Genomic DNA, 23,773 nt, shown 5'->3' with positions numbered 1-23,773 from the left:
AGACTAATGAGTAGCTGTGTCACCCCTGCCCTCTAATCTTGGGTGTCTTTTACACTGCTGTGCTGCCCACAAAGTCTCCAGCATGTAAATCACTCCCCGCTCTGTCTGTGTGTGAGCTCCAGCCAGCCAGCCACACCTTGACTCTTACCAGCCATAAATATTTCCACAGAGAGAAACCCAATACACTCCCAATCCTCATATTTCCCCCCAGAAATGTATGTCTTGTACTGCCCAGCTCTCTTCTGACAGCACAAATATATTGTCTGTTATTCCTTTAAGGGAACAATATGCACACAACTTGTTACCCAGACACTTCAACTTGAACACACTGGATTAGATAAAACAATAAAACAAGTTTATTCACTACAGAGAGGTAGGTTTTAAGTGGGTACAAGTAATGAGGCATACAAGTTAGAAAGGGTTACAAGAAAAATAAAGATAAAATACTTCCTAGTATCTACTTAAGAAACTATCTTTGTTACAAAGCAAACTTTCTCATCACTTGTTCCAGCAGATTACTGACCAAACATTCAGGTCAGGACCTCTGTTCCAGAGTCCAACCGCTGCTTCCTTTGTCTCTTCAGGTGCAGTGAATGTGAGGGGCAGGGAGAGAGAGAAGGGAGTCGTTGCAGTGTTTGTCCCTCCTTTTTAGAGTTTCAGTCCCCCACTTGCAAAACATTTCTAGATGAGAACCAGGACCAAAAAGTCTATGTGGAAGGATATACCCTGCTGGGTTTTTTTTCATGTTTGAATGTCCTTTGTCTTCCCTTTCTGCTTGATGACTCTATTTATTGCTTAAATGCAAATTAAGCAAAGCACACATTCCTTTCTCTAGGCCAGATCTGTTTGCCAACTTCTGTTTGACAGGGGTGTGGGGTTTGGAACATGTGTTAATAACACCATACAGGGGACTCTAAGAAGTTCACATACAATGTTGCCACACATATTCAGGACAATACTGACCAGCAAATTATGAGTTTTCAAATGATACCTTACAAGACATACCTCACACAAACATTATTGCAATAGTGTGTAGGTTATGAACATGGGTATATTCTGTTACCTACTCCCCTCAAAAAACCCCATTCATTGGAATTATAAAGCAGCCAAACAAGAAAAAAAAAACAAGCAAAATATGTGCAATTTTGATGTTTCCAACATGCCCATCTAATCTCATTGAGAATCTAATCTCACTTGTATTGTTCACCATGTCTTGATTCTCTGGCAAATGTGGAAAAGTGCTGGGCCAAAATCTGACTTGGTGTAAGCAGGTGCAACTCAGTCAACAGTCTGTGGTCCCAAGCTTATAACTCCCTGTCTACTAGTGTAAGTTACACTACATTACCGCTTGTGCCTGTTGTCTACCCAGTTACATCCCATATGTAACTTACACTGATGTTGAAGTCACAGTTGAATTGGCTCTGTATGCACAGCTCAACTTATTTTTGTAAAGTGTTTTGCTTTCAGATAAATAATCCCTCCACTGCATGTGTGTGGGTGAACCAGTTGTGGCTGGTTATGATAGTTACTGGTATATTCCCTGTGGATATTGTATATCCTACACTGTTCTGCATTGGAATCAATTAGAAGATGTCCATTATGCTTGATATAAAAAGAAAAATTCAGTCAGTTGATTGGATTTTTGCCAGCACATGACAAATTTTGGTTAATAGATAGTGATACATTACATGACATTGTGATAGCAGATTTCAGAGCCTTGCAGCTGTGTTTTCCATTTGAGAAGAAATCAGTGACATGGAGTTTGGATGTTTTCTTAGTTCAGCTTGTTTATTTGACACTGTATACTCCAGTTGTGAAATAGAGATGAAGAACAGCATGCAGGCAATCCTCTCGTTCAGCTATCTCAGCCAGCATATCAGTGCCTAGTTCCCGGGGATCAATTTTGCCCCCCAAAATGACTCTAGTGAGATAAATTAAGGCAGAGCGAAAACTTCTTTGCTTCATGCCACTGCTCCCTATTACTCAGGGACTGTATGGTGTATAGTGGGTACATAGAAGTTTACAGGGATCCCCTGGGTCAGATATATGCATAATAGTTCACCAAAGGGTGGCATGTGAGATCTCTACCAACAGCCAGTAGCCTATTGGTTGTCATAATCATTGTGGAATATACGTGTGGAAAATAATATTTAAGGAGTTATGTATCTATACTGAAATATTATGTTCTTAAGGGCTTGGAGTTAAGGCAAGTCACCAGGAGGTGACATAACTCCGTTATGTTCCTGTTAGGCAAGAGGTAACAGACACCTATCTCCCTGTCTAGTCATTTGGGTATTGTGTATTGGAGGCCTATTTGCATAATAAGCAAATTGTGAAATGAAAGACTGCAAAATCTACAAGAAACGAAATCTACAGGATGAAACAAACAGCAGGGGGTGTCTTGTTTATGAATAGAGACAAATAATGGGACTGGTATATAGGGTTGCCAACCCTTCAGGATTGCCTGGAGTCTCCAGGAATTAAATATTAATCTTTAATTAAAGATTATGTCATGTGATGAAACCTCTAGGAATATGTCAAACCAAAATTGGCAACCCTACTTGTATATCTTGGGGGGGTAAAGAAAACACTGAATCCTTTGCCTGGGTGGCAATCTGATTGTGTACTTGTCTCATGAGAGGAGGGTCACAGCCAACTTGGCTGCAAAATGCTCCAAGGATTTTGGGTGAGCAATATTCTACAAGACATGAGAGTATCTTGTTAGTTAAGGCGAGGCTCTAGAATGAATGTTCTGATTTTGTTTTAAATGTAACCATTTGTTTCTAATACTTCTACTTGCCACTACTTTAATCTCAGTGGCTTGTTAAAATAAACGTATATTTGATTTCATTATAAACATATATAAGTGCTGCTTGTGAAGCAGCGTAGTGATCTGAGGTGGAACTGGTAAGCTGAGATGTACTATTAAGCCGGGAATCTGTGAATAGTGAAAATGCCCAGTGGGCCAGTGGACACTCCAGGGAGATGCTTGGAGGACTTCAGAGCTGGGGCATGCCTATCACAGGTTTGGGGCTGCGATGTCTGTAGGGGAGTGCTTGTGTTGCCCATGGTGGGGTGGGGTTCAGGAGCTGACCCCTGGCAGGCAGAGGCAAGGCTTCCTCACATTAAGGGCAGGTTGTAGCGAGGTGCCTCACAATCCTGAGTACCCCCAGGAAGTGTCACACTGCCCTTAAAAGAAACATCACAAAACTAACCAACAATGCAGATATTTTTTTCAAAGACTGAACAGTGCTTGCATACTAACAGAAAGAGCATGTAAAATTGCCACCTGGTGACTCCCCCATAACAATTTTTAGCATCAGCACTAAGCTTCCACTTAAAATCAATTCCAATTACTTCTCTCAGATTAGTTTTCCTGCTGTATTTTTTTAAAATATGATCTAAGTTGCGATAGTGTCTAATCACTGTAGTATGTAGGCACCTGATGCAATAATTACAAAGGATTACTTCTGGGTTGTGCACAAAGAGACCAATAACTCCACTCGTTCCGAATCTTACGTAATGCAGAAGCTATTGATTTTTTTGGGGCGGGGGGGGGGGGGGGGGGATGAGTAGCCTGTGGGATTATTGGGTTGGACTTTTCGAAGATGTGCAACATGCATTGAGATGTGGACACAACAACCTTGCCTCTCATGGTAGGAACACCAGAGGGCGTTCTATTGAAGATACTCTCCCCGCATCTCCTGAGAGTATGACCCATAGCCAACCTACTATTTTTTAGCTTCCTCTGGGCTCCCTCCCTTCTCCATAGGAGCGCTCAGTCTTCTTGCCTTCCTATTCTTGCTCAATCCATCTGTTCCCCTACATCTCAGCTCACTCCCAGCTTCCCATTTATCCTCTCTTCTCTGTCCCACCGCTGCTGGATGTGAATGAAATCATGCAGAGATGATTCAATCATGATTTTAGGGTATCAGGCTTAGGTGAGGCCTTAACTAGTGATCTCCTGATATTTCTAGCTTTGTGTTGGAAGTCTAAGTTCTATTGCGACCTCAGCCATTCAAAAATCATGAGCCAGGCCCCAAGCCAGAATCTTTAGCCAGGTTCTTTGAATATTGTTTGTCTGAGCGATTGTTTGAACAAGAAGTAGAACTGAGTGGACTTGTAGTATCTAAAGCTTTACACTGTTTTATTTTTCAATGCAGAGGTTTTTTTGTACGTAACTCTATATTTGTAAGTTCAACTTTCATAATAAAGAGATTGCACTACAGTACTTGTATTAAGTGAATTGAAAAATGCTATTTCTTTGTTTTTTTACAGTGCAAATATTTGTAATAAAAATAAATATAAAGTGAGTACTGTACACTTTGAATTCTGTGTTTTAATTGAAATCAATATATTTGAAAATGTAGTAAACATCCCAAAATATTTAAATACATGGTCTTCCATTATTTAACAGCTCGATTAATTGCGTGATTCATCAAAATTCCTTTTTTTATTCGGATGATTAATCATATTTCATTTTTTTAATCACTTGACAGTCCTAGGTTGTTTTTTTAATTATGAAATTGAGATTTAATAATAATTAATAAGTTTTACTTCCTTTTTATTTGCCTTCTGGGTTTGATTTCTTTTTCTCTAGCTATGATGGCAAGAAACATTTTTTTTTAAAAAAAGATGAGACCCCATGTAATCACAGAACTCTAGGAACTGGAACTTTAAGAAAAAAAATACAGTGAGATTTGCCATGTAATTGTGAGTGCTGGCAATGTTGTATAAACACTTGAATAACTGTAACTGCTCCTTAGCAGACATGTTTGCTTGGAGGAAAATACAGCATTTCAGAAATTTACAAATACATCTACTTTTACCACTGTGAAATGTACCTAATCCCTGAATGCACTGTTATATCCTGAAAATACCTCCTGAACATGTAGTGACCACTTCTCATGCTGCCTTGTCAATCGGACATAGAAGTAATTATTTCCTTTTGACACGGCAACACTTTTGTAGTTGCCGCATAGAAGATTAAGAATGATCTTTTCTCTGTGAAAGAGACTTCGATGTTGAGCTCTATTTTTGGAATTATTCATCAGCTTCTCTTCACACTGATTACAATTTTTAGTTCATATACAAGAACATTGTTCCTATGGAAGTAGTAATTAAAGCTATCTTTATGAACAAATAGGCAAATAGAAAAGCATTTCTGCTACAGATAAATTTAGGTTTTAACCATTTCATACACAATTGGGAGGCCATTCGTAAACTCTACACCAGAGATTAATAATCATTCTTAGCACTTTACTGCTTTATTCACTAATTAGATTTTCCAGTACCCCTGTGACATAGGTAAGTAAGAATTATTATGCCAGTTTTGCAGTAGAAGAAACGGATATAGAGAGGTCATATAAATTGCCTAAGTCCATAGAACAAATCAATGGGAGTGCTGAGATGAAAGCTCAAGTATCTTCAATTCTAGAATCATTCTCTGTCACTAGACCATGCAGAATGAATGTGCATACCACCTAATCATGCCTCCATCACAGAAGAATACATTTGTTTATATCAAACCCCCAAATGTCCAAACTCAGGAGCAAGTTCCTACTGCAGTTACAGAACCAGATCCCTAAATCAGCTCAGTTTCATTTACTTCAATGGAGTTCAGTTGAAGCTTTGGATCACTGCTTTTTCTGCTCCAAAACTAGGAGGTTGGCTTGGATCTAGCTAGAGGGAGATACTGAATTTCATAGCACAACTTTATTTTTTATAACTTTTTCAAAAAAGAAAAGAAAAACACATTACTGCCCAAGCGAGACCAACACCACTTCTTCACTCAAAAAAGAAAGCAAAAGGATAAATATGAATGAACACAGTTAATAGGGCTGCTATAGAGGACATCAAAGTCATTCTGGGTTATCAAATTACTGTTATACCTAATCAATAGAAAATGCAGAGCGATAAGAAAAATATGCAGCATTTAAGATATTTAGAGGCACATGTGAAAGGCTGGTCTAGTGGAGAAGGCTCTGGACTGGGACTCATAAGAACATAAGAATGGCCATACTGGGTCAGACCAAAGGTCCATCCAGCCCAGTATCCTGACTACCAACAGTGGCCAATGGCAGGTGCCCCAGAGGAATGAACCTAACAGGTAGTGATCAAGTGATCTCTCTCCTGCCATCCATCTCCACCCTCTGGCAAACAGAGGCTAGGGACACCATTCCTTACCCATCCTGGCTAATAGCCGTTAGTGGACTTAACCTCCATGAATATATCCAGTTCTCTTTTAAACTCTGTTATAGTCCTAGCCTTCACAATCTCTTCAGGCAAGGCATTCAACAGGTTGACTGTGCGCTGAGTGAAGAAGAACTTCCTTTTATTTGTTTTAAACCTGCTGCCCATTAATTTCATTTGGTGGCCCCTAGTTCTTATATTATGGGAACAAGTAAATAACTTTTCCTTGTTCACTTTCTCCACACCACTCATGATTTTATATACCTCTATCATACCCCCCCTTAGTCCTCTCTTTTCCAAGCTGAAAAGTCCTAGCCTCTTTAATCTCTCCTCATATGGGACCCGTTCTAAACCCCTAATAATTTTAGTTGCCCTTTTCTGAACCTTTTCTAATGCCAGCATATCTCTTTTGAGATGAGGCTACCACATCTGTACGCACTATTCAAGATGTGGGCATACCATGTGCCATAAATATAAAGGGAAGGGTAAACACCTTTAAAATCCCTCCTGGCCAGAGGAAAAACCCTTTCTCCTGTAAAGGGTTAAGAAGCTAGGATAACCTTGCTGGCCCCTGACCAAAATGACCAATGAGGAGACAAGATACTTTCAAAAGCTGGAGCGGGGGAGAAACAAAGTTTCTTTCTGTCTGTGTGATGCTTTTTCCGGGAACAGAACAGGAATGGAGTCTTAGAACTTAGTAAGAAATCTAGCTAGATATGTGTTAGATTCTGTTTGTTTAAATGGCTGATAAAATAGCTGTGCTGAATGGAATGTATATTCCTGTTTTTGTGTCTTTTTGTAACTTAAACTTTTGCCTAGAGGAATTCTCTATGTTTTGAATCTAACTACCCTGTGAAGTATTTACCATCCTGATTTTACAGAGGTGATTCTTTTACTTCTATTAAAATTCTTCTTTTAAGAGCCTGATTGCTTTTTCATTGTTCTTAAGATCCAAGAGTTTGGGTTCACCTATGTAAATTGGTGAGGATTTTTATCAAGCCTTCCCCAGGAAATGGGATGTAGGGTTTGGGGAGGATTTTGGGGGGAAAGACGTTTCCAAGCGGGCTCTTTCCCGGTTATATATCTGTTAGATGCTTGGTGGTGGCAGCAATAAAGTCCAAGGGAAAAAGGAAAATAGTTTGTACTTTGGGGAAGTTTTAACCTAAGCTGGTAAAAATAAGCTTAGGAGGTTTTCATGCAGGTCCCCACATCTGTACCCTAGAGTTCAGAGTGGGGAAGGAACCGTGACACCATGGATTTATATAAGGGCAATACGATATTCTCCATCTTATTCTCTATCCCTTTTTTAACGTTTCCTAACATCCCATTTGCTTTTTTGACTGCTGCTGCACACTGCGTGGACATCTTCAGAGAAGTATCCACAATGACTCCAAGATCTTTCTCCTGATTAGACTCCAGTGACTTGAGTTTAATTCTGAATGACAAACTTGTGTTACCTTGGGAAAGGCATTTAATCTTCACTGTTCCTCAGTTCCTTTCCTGTAAAATGAGGATAACACTTCACTACCTCACTTGGGTGTTTTAAGGATAAAGCTAATGATGGTGAGGCTGTCAGATACTTTGGTATTGAGGGCCATATAAATATATAGATAATTAGATACTATTATCCCCATTTTGCAGATTAAGAGTGAAATGCTGGCCCCAGGAAAGTCAATGGGAGTTTTGCCATTGACTTCAATGGGGCCAGGATTTCATCCTAAGAGATGGAGGCTAAGAAAGGGTAAGTGGCTTGTCTGAGAGACACTTCAGATCTAATGGATTGGGCATAGTTCTCAAAAACAAGGATCTGGGTTTAAAATCGTGGTTCACAATGGTAATGAATTTAACATGGGTATATCACTTCAGTTATCAGATCCCCAGTTTACTCATCTGAAAAATGATAAAATAATGAAATTTGTCCATGTCATGAGGCCTAAGTGATGTGTGTAAAGTGCAGAGTGTTACGAAGGCCAATCAGAGATGAGAATAGATCCCAGGAATTTCTGGTTTCTGGCCCTGTGATTAATTCACTTCAGGCCATGGGAGTTTTTAAGGCTGCTGCTGGTTTCTCCATTTTGAAATTCACAAGTCATCCCTTTTAACAAACCAACTCTGCACAGGAAAGGTTTTCTGATTTCATAGAATCCCAGGGTTGGAAGGGACCTCAGGAGGTCACCTAGTCCAACCCTCTGCTCAAAGCAGGACCAATCCCCAATTTTTGCCCCAGATCCCTAAATGGCCCCCTCAAGGATTGAACTCACAACCTTGGGTTTAGCAGGCCAATGCTCAAACCACTGAGCTATCCCCTTAATTTTGTAGGACTGCTCCAAAGTCATGAACAAAATGTTCAGACTAAAGAACCAGGTTTCAGGTTTCTCCCCAGCATGAATAGTTTACTCAGCTCTAATGGAAACCTTCCCCCCAGACTCACTCATTGTTCCACTCAGAGACCTGCCAAAAAAAAAGGGTGTCACACAGTGTAAGCTTGTTGCCCTAACTAAATGAAAAAAGAGACCAGTTTTACCCCATTATTGGTATTTATCTACAGAGATCAAAATTGAGCCATTGCTGCTGTTCTTAATTAGTATTGCTATTACCATAGGAGCTAGGATCCCTAGTCATGGACTAGGACCCCATTGTGCTAGGCACTGTACAAACACAGAACAAAAAGACCCGGATTTTGTCTGGCCTCCTTATCTGTTTCAGAGTAACAGCCGTGGTAGTCTGATGAAGTGAGCTGTAGCTCACGAAAGCTTATGCTCAAATAAATTGGTTAGTCTCTAAGGTGCCACAAGTACCCCTTTTCTTTTTATCTGTTTCTATTACTCAATTTTTAAACAGTCCTAAAAGAACCCTAATTCATTTTCTTCAGTGCTGCTGAGAATGAATCTTTTAACCTCTAATCAGCTCCTAAATAAAATGAACGTCCACTGCTGCCACCATGTCGAGGTTCCTTCCCCACTCTGAACTCTAGGGTACAGATGTGGGGACCTGCATGAAAGATCCCCTAAGCTTATTCTTACCAGCTTAGGTTAAAAACTTCCTCAAGGTACAAACTTTGCCTTGTCCTTGAACTCTATGCTGCCACCACCAAGCATCTAACAGATATATAACCGGGAAAGAGCCCGCTTGGAAACGTCTTTCCCCCCAAAATCCTCCCCAAACCCTACACCCCCTTTCCTGGGGAAGGCTTGATAAAAATCCTCACCAATTTACATAGGTGAACGCAGACCCAAACTCTTGGATCTTGAGAACAATGAAAAAGCAATCAGGTTCTTAAAAGAAGACTTTTAATTAAAGAAAAGGTAAAAGAATCACCTCCGTAAAATCAGGATGGTAAATACCTTACAGGGTAATCAGATTCAAAAATAGAGAATCCCTCTAGGCAAAACCTTAAGTTACAAAAAGACACAAAAACATTCCATTCAGCACAGCTATTTTACCAGCCATTAAACAAAAGAAATCAAACTCATTTCTAGATTACTTACTAACTTTTTACAGGAGTTCTGAGCTGCATTTCTGATCTGTTCCTGGCAAAAGCATCACACAGACAGACAGACCCTTTGTCCCCCCCCCACACTCCAGCTTTGAAAGTATCTTCTCTCCTCATTGGTCATTTTGGTCAGATGCCAGCGAGGTTATCTTAGCTTCTTAACCCTTTACAGGTGAAAGGGTTTTGCCTCTGGCCAGGAAGGATTTTATAGCACTGTGGTTACCCTTCCCTTTATATTTATGACAAATGTCATGACTTCTCTTAGCTATACCCTCTGTTTCTACTTCATTATATTCTCCCTCTGGTGAGGGTTAACTATATGAATATAAATAAGACTCATTTACCATTGTTGGCATCACTTGCAATACTTTGTTCCTTTAGCCAATAACTCTCCCCTTTCCATGAAGTTGATATGAGCCACTCTTAGCAAAAATTCAGCCGTAATCAGTATTTGCCAAGTAGCAATATATTTTTATTATTATTATTATCCTGAAAATATAATGGCAAATATGAGTGATAAATATATCTGATTTTGACTGTAGGCAAAGATCCAATTTTTCAGATATACAGAATTACGCAAAAATTTTCGTACATCAATGTGTTCTGAGTTAAATTCTTCCCTAATTCACCCAAGGTCTTTTGTACTACTTAAGTCCCACTTAACCCTTTAAAATAGGGGTTAAGTGGAATGTAAATTATTCCTGGACTTTGTGCTGGCCCTCTGAACTGGATGAAGTTCTGTCTAAGTGGTGGGAGCCAGGCATCTATAGATCTCCACTTGAGTGTGCAATATTGCTAATCCTGAGCATTTCAAAATCACAAACCGTCTCCCTACCAACCCATGCCTGAACCAAAATCATGAGATTGATTTAAAAATCACACAGTGTTAAATGATAAATATTGGGTGCTTTTTATTTGCCTTCTGGTTTTAACCCTTTAGGGTGCACTTGCATCATGTTTTCAACCTTTACCCTGCAACCATGAGGGTAGTGACAGATGAACTTTTAAAATAAATGACAGTTGAGAGGGTTCAAGAAAAAAAACAAATACTGCCTTGTGCATGATAAAATCATGACAGTTGGCAACGCCAAGAGTGGCAGAAATCTCTGCTTTCTTCTTCTGTTCCACCTTCCTCATGTATACAGACCTAAGCCCTTAAGGACTTCAGTGGTGGTGACAGGGTCCCTGGGGTGCACCTTGAACTGTGAGGCTGCTGAGCCCTCTGTCCCACCAACATGTGTTATCCCTCACACTGTGATGCTGATGTCAAGCTGCGAACCTCTGACCGGCACTGCACTTACATAGACATCCTCAGACAGGGACACACCCAGTTGTGTTACGTGAAAATGATTTCCAAGTCACTCATGAATCAGAAATAGAGAGACTCCAGCCAATTCCCCCCAGTCTTGCACCCCAGAACTATATTGTCTTCCATTGGTCAGAAGCCTGACCAGTGTAAGTTCATTACCTAGTTTGCCACTCCAACAAAAGGGTAGTGGCCGTGCAACAGCCCTTGTTAACCTCAGCTGAGATTTCCCAAGCACTTCAGCCAAAGTACACTATTTTAGGTAAAATATAAAACAAATGTATTAACTACAGAGAGCTAGAGTTTAAGTGATTATAAGTGGTAGGTATAAAGGTCAGAGATCGTTACCTTAAGAAAATAAAAAGTAAAGATGCATTCTAAATCTTAAACTTTTCTCTAAGCAAGAATTGAATCATAGAGATTTTCTCACTCTGACAGATGTTATTAATAGGTTATCATTCCTCAGTACATAGGCTGGACCATCCTTTCCCAGTACAAAGCCAGTCCAAAGTGTTTGTCTTCCAGACATTCTTCCAGGTGTTGAGTTGATAGGAGGTAGAGGAGGAGGGCGTGCAGGGGGAAGACTGGCCAAATGATGATGCCACTGTCTCTCTTTTATACTTTCTTCCAGCTTACTGGAAAGATCTTTGCTGTGACCTGGGTTAATCTACCCCCAAGGCATAGGTGCCTCCTCTGAGAAGTCTCTAGCATAGTGGATTGTGTGTTGATGAGCCATTAATGCCTTCTGGCTATTGATGGCTACTCCTTTGTTTTAACTGAAAGGCTGGTTGTGGGTGTTCCCTATTTCAGTAACACATACAGTAATACTTCATAACTTCCCATACAATAATAGCACATGCAATCCAACAGGTTATTGTTATTCAACAGATCAAGACTTACAAAATGATATCTCTCAAGGCATACTTTGTGTAAAACATTTCATCATAATATCACAGTGGTGAATAGGGGGTGCCTGGGTGCTACTTGGAGGTACAGAGTGTCACAGTGGAGTGATGCTGAGCATCGCAATACCTAACTAGAAAATACCCCTAGAAAATCACAGGAATAACACTGAAACTCACCAATCCTGAGTTAGGTGCTTAGGCTTCCTATAAAGTGAATGAGGAGAGAGAGATGACTTAGAATGAGATCCACAAAGCCAGCATGCTAGTCAGTGCAATGTCTAAGATAACCAATGGTAGACGCCAACAAGAGATGTGTGTCCAGAGCCTGGCTCCTCTCAAGGAGCTAGGCACCTTCTTGCAGCCTGGATTTAGGAGAATATATCTGCTAATGGTCTACGAACTGAGGGAAGATATGCATTCCTCCATCTAAGGCCTCTTCTACACTACACAATTAGATTGATGCAAGGCAGCTTATGTCAACCTAGTTGTGCATAAGTTTACACTTAAATTGGTCTCTCACCACTGTAAGTGTCCAATTACTCCGACATAGTAAGACCCCCATAGTAAGACTCCCACCTCCCCAAGTGGTGTAGAGCCACAGTTGATATATTTAGGTCAACACAATGCATGTGTAGACACTGCGTTACTTCTGTTGACCCAAACTGTCCTCCAGCTGCTGCTCCATGGTGCTACACACTGACTGCTGTGGTCACCATTGTGAACTCCACTGCCCAAGGGTTACAGAGAATGGAAGCACCTGGCTTTAAAGTCCTGTGAATTTTTTTTAAATTCCTTTTCCAGATCGCCTGGTTTGGTGAGCACACCTAGCACCTCTCCATTGTTGAGTGCAACTTCCCTGACGTCCACGCTCCAGACACGCTCCTTTCTGGAGTAGAAAGGATATATATTGTGTCTCCTGGGCCTGTGGGGAGAAAAGGCTGCGCAGGCACAGCAGTAGAAACGTTGATATCTATGAGCAGGTTGTTCAGGGGCTGCAGGAGAAGGTGTAGGAGTGGGACCAGCAGCAGTTCCATGTGAAGGCCAGGGAGCTGTGGCAGGCTTACCACAAGCCCAGGAATGCCAACAATCGATCCAGTGCCGAGATACTGACTGGCTGCTTTTACAAAGATCTGCATGCCATATTCAGCAGAGACCCCACCTCCATCGTCCATGAATATGTCCAAGGAGCCCAAGTCACAGGCCCCAGCCATGAACAGGGAGGAGGACGAGGTGGTGGATGAGGAAGAGAAGGAGAAGTATGGGAGATAGGAGACCGTGGGAATCAGCTGCACAATGAACCAAGATCTGTTTTTGACTCTACAGCAGTCCAGCCAGTTGACTGGAGCCTGATGTGGGGGGAAGGAACTGGAGCCTGATGTGGGGCAAGTGTGTAGATAAATTTTCAATTACAGGGATTTCCCTCCTCCCCTCCAAATAGCAGGACACATCTTTTGACTTTTCATTAATTTACTCAGGCTAGAAGAGATGGTGGCACAACCAAGAGAGGTAGAGTTGTATCTGCTTTTCATTCCCCTCTAGAGTTAGGTGGTGGGGAGGAGGAGATGAGGAGCAGTTTGTTTTTACACACAGGGATGTTCCTTGAATCCTTCTGAGAGATCTTGATGAAACTTTCCTGGAGCTTCTCTGCAATCCTTTGCTGAAGATTTCGGGGGAGGGCTGCCTTATTTCTTCCGCTGCAGTAGGACACTTTCCCACACCACTCAGTGATAATTTCAGCAGGCACCATTGCAGTCCGCAGGCTAGCAGCATATGGGGGGCCTGGGCTGCTTCAGGATGCCATTGCTGCAAACCCATCGACTATGTCCTGCACATTGCCAATTGTCACAGTCCTGCATAGCAGGAGGTCATTAATGGCCCTGCACACTAGCATCACATTGGCCTGGGGTGGATTTCCTGACCTCAAAGTGATTCCTGAGTGACCAGCAGCAATCTGACATTGCAAGTTTCCACAGTGCAATCACCACTCACTTTTCTGCTATCAGTGCAGCTCCCATTTTGGTGTCCCTGCGCTGGAGGGCTTGGGCAAGCTCAGCGCACAGATTCAGGAATGTGGCCTTGCGCATCCAAAAGTTCTGCAGCCACTGCTCGTCATCCCAAACCTGCATTATGATGTGATCCTACTGGTCACCACTTGTTTCTTGGGCCCAGAAGCATCTGCTCTGTGAATGCTACCACCAACCTTGAACTGGTTCTTGCTATGTCCCACAGCAACTTGTCTTCCAAGGAATTGTCATGTTCCCCATTCACTGGTTTCTTTTTTGTGGCTCCGCAAATACTCCAGGATCATGTGCTCTGTGCTTGCAATGCTCATGACAATAGTGCACAGCTGTACAGGCTCCATGCTTCTGTCAGAGATGGTGGACAGCAAGGAGGGCTGTGTAGCTTTGTGGGATTTGAAAAAAGGATGAGAAAGTATGGGATACAGATAACATGGGATGGAAACAGTTGCATTTTGGGAAGTTGACTCTGTGCTCCCAGTCATCCCCGTGCAACTTGTTTTGGCCCCAACATGCATTGTCAAATCTTCCCAGAAGACAGTGCACTGGACAGTGGTGAATTGTACATGGGTGTACCACATTTTGCATCGATACAAGCACTCCTGGTGAATATGTGCTGTGCTGACACAAGGAGCCAAGTATTCACATGCACAAGCAATGTACTAATTGCAGCGGCTGTATGCTGATGTAACTTGAGTTGACATAACTTTTTAGTATAGACAGGGCCTAACTTGTACATGGGGGCTGATCTGAGAGGCCATCTCACTCTGCACAGAAGAGGAGGAGTTGTTCTGTTATAACCTTTAGTCTATTGTTTAGCATGCTCATCTGGGATTTGGGAGACCATTGGCTCAAGACCTGCTTCTGCCTGAGAGGAAGAAAGAACTTGAATAAACATCAGACACTTCTCAGGTGAGTCCCCTAGCCCCTGGGCTATAGAGTCGTTTTGTGACCTAGTTGATGTTTAATTATTTAAAGTGTAATAACTTCAATTGGAGAGGTAGAGGCAGCCACACATCAGAATATCCCATAGCTCAGTGGTACAAAGATAGCTGCTAAGGGCATTTTTACAGCAAAAACTTATGTACTGAGAAAGTTTAGGGTCTTACAGGGTTAGGCGACTGCTGAACAGGAATTTTGTGGATCTCAGTGGTGCCTAATATTGGGACTTATGTACCCTAGGGATTAGTTGCCTAAGTATCTTTTTTGGATTTGAGCCCAAGTGCTTTTTGAGGCTGAGGGGTCATTGGGAAACCATGGATTTGCTTGAAAATCCTTCATTTGGACAAGCGATGGAAATCTGGAATCAGACTACTCCCATGCATAAAGTTAAGCACACGCTAAAGTGCATTGCTAAATCAGGATGTCTTTGGATTTAATTAATTAATACTCCATGGATGATATTGTCTAAAAATGTAGACTTCCTGTAGTTTGATTGGATTGACATAGTGTTAGCATGGAAAATTCTCTAGTCAGAATTATGTGATCACACACACACAAGAGTTCCTTAAAATGGAAAGGACATTTAATGACAATCATTTACTGAAATGAGTGTGGATTTTTGTGTGTACTTGGGCTTAAATGTATGCCTCATTTAGTCTAATGATTCTATCATTCAAAAGAAGTTGTTACTGGTATTTTTTCAATGCCCTCTTTGTATTCCTTTTTCTACAAGGTTTTCCTCATTAACCTATACTTCCTGGGCTTTTAAAAAAAAATCATGCTAACATTATACTCATGTTAAAACATCACCTCAGCACGGTTTCTGATATTCCATTGCCAATTGTCTTTGTTAATGAAGAAGATCACAAATGTGGTGCTCTTTCTAATTTGCTATAGGCCTTTTTCCATATGGCTGGAAGATCATATAGGTTGAATTGATGCCTTTGTATTTGACCTATCAGGTGGCTGTATTTGTTAAAATCAATCATTTAGTCCCTTTTTGATTCATAGATGGCCGGAAGGTAAAACAGCATGCTAGGTATGAGGTCAAAGAGAATATGATGAACCAATTATCTAAAAGAACCAATTATCTCATGTTTTTCCTATAATGTAACTCTCATGTTCAGCTGAGATGTTAAAATGATTTATAATTAAAGGAAGAAAATAATTTTTGTTGCTGGAAACATTAGTCTAATTTTGTGCCATTTTTCTGCCAGGTGATTTATTCTCTGAAGAACAACTAATGTTCCCTTTTAATGTGGATTTGCACATCTTTTCATTAGGGTTGGTGAAAGGAGTATGGCAGTTTGTGTTCTGAAAATTCTACCCTTGTCTTTCCTTGAATTGTCAAGCATTGTACAGTCAGATCAGAGAAATGAGCTCATAGATACTAATCCTGTTATTAATAAACCTGATTTGATAATGCACTTCCTGTCATGCAAATATATCTGAAAGCTACAATAGAAGCATGTATGTTAGTACTGAGCTAAATATATGATTCTCAAAGAAGTCATAAAGCACTAAAGCACACACCATTGTAAATTTAATTCTAGGATTAGATTTAATATTTGATGTAGAATATATGATCCGATTAGGTGAGACACATGCCTTTACTAAAATATAGCCTGAGCAGTTAGGACTTTAATGTATTCATTTTTTAAACTGATTCCAAAGAGGTAAAGGCACCAGTCTTTAATTCAATATATTTTATTGAGGCTACAATCAGTTTCCAACTGTACTGCATCAGTGTTCTTTTCCCTGCTTAGGTTGCATGCAAGTACCTATTGAATTCTTTTAAAAAGATCATTATATTATTGATATTACTGGGCGTATAAAAATAAAATGGCTCTTGGCCTATGTGCAACATTTAAGGAAGATTAGGTGCTTTTTCTGTAAGTAAGTATTCCAGTTCCTGTAAAGATCTGCTAGGAGACTTAGGGTGACTATATGTCCTAATATTATTGGGACCATCTCAACATTAGGGGTTTTGTCTTATATAGGAACCTATTGCCCTCCTCCCCCATCCCAATTTTTCACACTTGCTATCTGGTCACCCTAATGAGAATGAAAGCTGAGTAGTTTATCCCTACAAGGGAAGGAGGATTATTGCTGAGGAAATGGAGGGCACTCTAGCTATTCTCTCTGCTCTGGGACTGATCCAACTCCTAATGAAGTCAGTGGAAAGACTCCCATTGACTTCAATGGAGGCTGAATCAGGTGTTATAAGAGGAGTGAATCTGGGAAATGGAATACATCTCCACTTTTTCTCGTGTTGCTTTTGAGCCTGACTACTCCCAAGTGCTGAGTTCTGCTGTCAGTCCCAGTGATCTGCAGCTCAGAAATGTCACCAAAGTAGTAATCATTCTAGCTCCTCCGAGCTGAACACATCCAGTGAAATTGGTGCAAAGCGTGACAGGCCAAATGAGAGAACTAAGAATAGGGTCAGATTTATTGTGTTTCTTAAAATGAGTCATGATCGGGGATCAAGAACTGGAGGCAGGAGGGACAGTGACCTGCAGGAGGGTAAGGGAAAAACTTAGTTTGCGGAATTAAAAAAGAGAGGTGGTGTGGGAATACTAGAAAGGGTGGTCAAAGCTTACTGTTGGAAATTAAGGCTCCAATTTCTCAAATCATTTAGGCACAAGCTCAACTTTAAGCAGAAGAACCCTCCAATTGAGACTAGTTATATATTTTAAATTAAGCATGTGCTTAAATATGTAAGGCTGAATAGGAATCAGAGTCAATGGAACTATTCATTTGCTTAAAGTTAATGTGTTTAAGTGGTTTTACTCAGTCAGAGCCTAAAGTTCTAAAGGAGAATAAGGTAAGGGAAAACAAAAGAAACGTAAAATTGTAAATTACCATCTGAAGTCTGATATTTAGATTAAGGATCACAGAACATGAAATCTTTGCGGGGAAGGAGCAGAGATCATGCCATTGTATTCTTTTATTCAGCAGATAAGCTGTAATAATATATCGCTGACTGTTGATTCATTGAAAGAAGTAGAGCAGAAAATACACTAACTCAGTGCATTTTCCTTATGCATTTTATTTCTGTATTACACTATCAACTCCAATATGACAGTTACTGTAATAAAATGAGGTCTAGTTGCATCCTACACACACACACACAGATTCTGGGGAAAGTGTATCTTTGGAGGAGGGGGGAAATACTAACCCCTCCCTTTCTGCACAGGAAGGACATGTTACAAAGGGAACTTCTACACATGGACAGTCAGTAGAGGCAAAATAAGACACACAGTTAACACGTTATTATTATTTTTATAGGCCGGAACTTTCAAAGGTGCCCAACTCCCACTGAAATTCAGTAAAAATTGGGCACCTGACTCCCACAGGATCCTTTGAAACTCCCAGTCATAATAGCCAAAGTGTATTAAGTGCTTTACAGAGATGAAAAAGAGAAGGGTTGCAAACTACATACAGTCTAAATGATATCATTGCCATGGGAAGTGAAGAGAAGACAGAAGGGAATTAGTAGGGACACTAAGTTACAGGTACAAGGTTATGGGAGTGATTTTTCTCTTTCTTACACTGGTTTAATTCAGGATTATCTCTACTGAAGTAAAACGGATTTTACCAGTGGAAAAAAACCCAATATGAGTGAGAGGAGAATCAGGCCTTTTGCATTTGTTTCAGTGTTCAACACGGGTCTTGAAAATATATTTATTTTCAATAAAGGTACATTTAAACACAACATTTCAGCATGGAGATGGGGATTGAATGTATATCACTTGTTGGATCACCTTTGCCCATTTTTCCAATTGGAATGAATAAATTTAATTTATCTCCTGTTGAATCTACTTTAATATTTAACAATTTTCTGTAGTCATAGGCCCCACTTTATTCACATGCAGAATGTTAAGTATCTGTGTAGTCCCTTTGACTGCAGAAGAACTACTCACATGTGGAAAGCCATCCATGTACTGATGGGTAGTTTGATCACATTTTCATATTCAAAAAAACCCAGATGTGCTACAGTACAATCTGATGTGTAAAATACACACAGTAATACTTTTTTAAAGAATATGAAAATCTGATAGTTATAAGAATAATTAAAATATGAAAGGAGATGAATAAATTGTGGTGATGCTTTTTAATAATGAGACTCTAACAACCGAAATACCAGCCTAGATCATCTAGTTGGCTTCTTCACATGAAGGGGGCCTCCTGTATGTGGCTCTCTCCTGCCTTCATTAAAAAGGGAGAAGTGCTGCTTTCACAGCATTCTCCCCCTGCCTGAATTCCTCGGGGTACCACTCTGTGTGGAATTGGTGAGGTTGGGGAGGGAGAAGACTGCCTGTTCCCCATTGCATCATTCCCTGATAACCAGTGATGAGCTGCCAAAATCTTAACAACGGGTTCCCTTCTCACCCCACGAGGGGGTTGTTGCCCACTCCCGCCCCCTGGGACTCCTGCCCCATCCAACCCCCCCCGCCACGTTCCTTGATGCCCCTCCCCCAGCCCCATCCACCGTCCTCCCCTGTTCCCTGACTGCCCCCGGAACCGGACAGGAGGGTCTTGTGGGCCACCATAGTGGGTTCCCACCCCACCCCTAAGAGCCAGAGGCACCTGCCAGGGGGCGAGGTGGGGAGTCCCGGAAGTGCTTACCTAGGGCAGCTCCCAGGAAGCATCCGGCAGGTCTCTCTGGCTCCTAGGGGTGGGGGAGCATAGCTAGGGGGGAGCAGGGGAAGCAGCCACTCCCCCACTGATCACATCAAAAGTGGCGCTTAGGTGCCGACTCCCTGGGTGCTCCAGGACTGGAGCACCCATAGGGAGAATTTGGTGTGTGCAGAGCACCCACCAGCCACTCCACGCCCGGCCCCAGCTCACCTCACCTCACCTCTGCTCCGCCTCCTCCCCTGAACGCACCGCCCTGCTCTACTTCTCTGCCTCCTCCCCCGGCTTCCCGCAAATCAGCTGTTCGGCGGGAAGCCAGGGAGGGCAGAGAAGCAGGCGGCAGCTTCCCGTTCAGGCCAAGGGTGGCGGAGGAGAGCTGGAGCAGGGAGCGGTTCCCCTGTGTGCGCCCCCCCCACCCGGGTTACCTGCTGTGGCGCGGGCAGCCCTCCTTGCGTGCCCCCCACCCCAGCTCACCTCTGCCTCCCTGGGCCTGAGTGGGAAGCCATGGCCTGCTTCTCAGCCTGCCCCAGCTTCCTGCATGAACAGCTGATTCGCGGGAAGCTGGGGGCGGGGAGGGACGGAGAAGGAAAGCGGGGTGGCGCGTTCAGGGGAGGAGGCGGAAGCGGAGCGGAGGTGAGCTGGGGCCGGGAGTGGGGCAGGGAGCTGCAGGTGGGTGCTCTGCACCCACCAAATTTTTCCCTTGGGTGCTCCAGCCCTGGAGCACCCATGGAGTCGGTGCCTAAGGCGCCACTTTTGGCCAGTTAAATTTAGATGCCCTTTTAGAACTGGTTGTCCCTCATGGAACAACAGGTTCTAAAAGGGCTTCTAAATTTAAAAACCGGTTCTAGCGAACCGGTGGGAACTGGCTCCAGCTCACCACTGCTGATAACCCTACAAATATGAGGCTGTTTGTTTAAAGAAGAATGTAATACCACAGGGTCAGCTCATGGCCAATACTGAACTGCCCAGTTCCCGAGGTTCAGGTCCTCTGCTACAGAGCCATGCAGCCTAAGGAGAGCTGCTAGCAGAGTAGAACAGCATGGATGGCTCTGCCTCCAGGGATCTGGGGGTCTGTTCTATATGATCAAGCAAGGCAGAATCAATTTCTAGTTTCGTATCATTTCAATGGAGAAAATCAATGTTTATTTTTAAGCATTTTTTGTTTGTATTGTTTTAAATTTTCACAGTTGTGGTTGGACAATGGGTGTGTGTGTTCAGACAATAATTATTTAATGACAGTAGATGTTGAGATTCAAAAACTTAAAGCTTTATAACTATTAAAGCACAAATTGTCAACATTACATGTCAAAATATACAAAGAAAATAGCCTTAAATCAAACTCTAATTACTTCTCAAGTAGCATTTGTCTTACTTTGCCTACTATAAATTTTGATTATCATCCACCGAATTTTTTTTCTTCAATTTTTGTGTGTATGGTGAAATTGATGTTTACCAATATTTATCAATAACGATGTAATCCTTTAAAATCTATCTATAATTCAAAGTGCTGGGAGAGTTTTCCCTCTGTAACTCTACAGTGGTTCAGTCCCAGTAGAATGATACTTGGCAGGAAACAATGCAAGGGGAAACTCATGGAAATGCCCTGCTCTTCTAGCCCCTTGCTGCTGGTGATCTGGCTCATTGAATAAATGTCTGACTCTTGGATGACTTAATCCAGTTGTATTTTACTTTAATAAAGCAAATGCAAATACTTTTTCTGAGCTCCTTTGAATGAAATAATATACATCTGTGCAGTTCGATGATCACTCCTTGCTTATGATGCTTCCACGAGACCTTTCTATTCTGTATCTAGTTCCAACTGGCTGTACATAACAAGAGCTTCACAGCACCTCATCCAGACTCTTTGTCTGGGAAGTTCAGCCCTTAAAGGCACAGTTCCCCAGTACCACAAACACCACCGTCAGGCTGATTAGCTTTGGTGTCCTGTCTCAGAAAATATTTCTCTCTTTCTAGTATGTTACCCTGCTTCTCTCTCATATTGTTGATCTCATTTAAAGTATCAGACTAATATACTGATAACTGCCGAAGTGAGAGATACACAGACACATCCCTGGTCCAGACAAAAAAAAATGCTTTATGCACTGTGGTACTGGAAAAATTGCTAGTATTTTCTTTTGGTGACTGGGGAGAACTGCTTGTCAGAGGCAGGATCTCCACATCTGCTTGATTCAGTCTCTATTTCAGGTGCACACAGAAATCCAGAAAACTAGGACTAGCAAGTGAGTTAACCGATGAAGGGAATCCTCTTTTGTAATGTATGGTTTTCTCTTGTGAAAGGAGCAGCCTAGATTTTTATGCCCACTTGAAATGGATTATAGCTATGCTGCTGAGCCCACAGTTAACTCTACTTTGAGATCGAAGACATCCTGCGTGGCTGTTTTAGGGTTGTGTGAATGAGAAACCTTGAACTGGGAATTTGTACAATGACTCTACAGTTCAGGACTAAGTTTAAACGTGGATATTTTCTAAGGTTGTAATTAACTGTGCATATATACAGGACAGGTTCAATAAAAATGGCCCTATGGGATAGTAATAAAGTCACTTCCTGCAGAGCACATGTTTTCCCTCATAGTTGCACTAGATTTGGCACTATTTGGAATATTTTAGATGATTGAAATCCACTCATCTTCTAAAGTTTCTGTTCCACATACTTCACAGAGGAGGTCAGTATCATTATCCCCATTTTATGGACATGGAAACTGAGGCACAGAGAAGTGCCTTACCTAAGGTCACTGTCCAAGATAGGACAGCTCTTTTGAGTCCCAGCCCAAGGTGCTATTTACTAGGCCCCATCGCGTGTCTTGAAGGCATCTGCTCATTTCCAAAATCCAGTTACGTTAATGGGAATCTTTCCATTAACTTCAATGGGCTTTGGATCAGACCACTGGCTTGTAAAGGGTTCTTCTCAAGGGTTTTGCAAGTGCCCAAGGGTTAGGATTTAATGCACAGTGGAATGGAGTTAATTGGGAGTGAGGTTGTGGGTGAATTGCTGGCAGGAGGAGGGATGGTAGGGTAAGAGCTAGATAGCAACAAGAGCCCTTGGGACTAGAAAAGAACAGAAGGGTATCACAATGGGGTAAATACTGTTTTCTGTCTCCTAGGTTTTTGCTGTAAGTGTCCTGACATTTAATTCTGAAAGGGGGAAGGGATAGTTGGAGAACAAAAGCAGCAGTGTAATATGATCTCAGCAACCACTGATTGCAGTTTGTCAGTGGATTGCCACCTTGAATTTAGGAGTGTTATAAAGCAAAATAAAATTTGTTCTTGGGGCCCAATTTTGTATCTCTTATTCATTCAAGTTGTCCCATTTGATCCAATAGGACAACTCTCTGAAAAAGTAAGTACTCCTCAGCATCGGGAAGGATTGAAGAATTAGTCCTTGTCTTGTGTTAAAAACTGTCTTTTTATTTATAGTCATAAGATGGTAAAATAAGCAACCAAGTTTTGAACTGGTAAAAGGAAATAGCAGTCTAGTTTGGCTTTCCAACCGTTAAACAGAGACCGCTCCTTAATGTAGCATAACTTCATTCCAAAAGAATGGCTGCTACAGTACTTCAAAGTAACAAAATTTAAGGAACAGTGATAATTAAAGACAGTTAAACTTGTTAATTCTTTATATTTTAGATTTTTCAGTCTAAAAATGAAAACACTAAAATCTCCTTTGAGACAGTATAATTCATGTGTATTGGCTAGCAGTACATGAAGCATCAAAATAAAGGTTATTTCCGTATATTTTTTCTTTACTTTTATGCATTTCAGTTATTTATCCTTTTTACTAATGCTACGAGATTAATGTGTGAAGTTATGAGACATTGGCATAGATGTGCCAAAGAACAAATAATTGAAAATCAGCAAAAGAATTTCAACTGTATCCATTTAAATTGGAAAAACTCTTACAATAGAAACTATTATGAATAACTCCTATTAGTGACAATATGTGCAAAATCCTTCATTAGGATTGTATAGTCTAACATTCATGTTTTGTAAGTATTAAAACTAATAAACAGAAAGTTAGGAAAGAGAATGAAACCCCATGAATCATTATGCCTGTTTTCTGATTTGTGCATTAATTTGATGCACTTTTTCAGTCCATAAATTGGAAACAATCCAAGAAAATGAATAAATAGATTGCTTTGATTGCAGTTTCAATTTTTAAAAAATGCATAGTGTAGTCAATCAAGAAATGTTATGGTAATTACTGTAAAGATAACAGCTGTGCATATTCTTTAGATTATTAACACCTTCTAAACTCCAGCAG

Source organism: Lepidochelys olivacea (assembly GCF_965140295.1).
Source record: "Lepidochelys olivacea isolate rLepOli2 genome assembly, chromosome: 1".
NCBI lineage: Eukaryota > Metazoa > Chordata > Testudines > Cheloniidae > Lepidochelys > Lepidochelys olivacea.
This window is presented reverse-complemented; position numbering follows the sequence as displayed.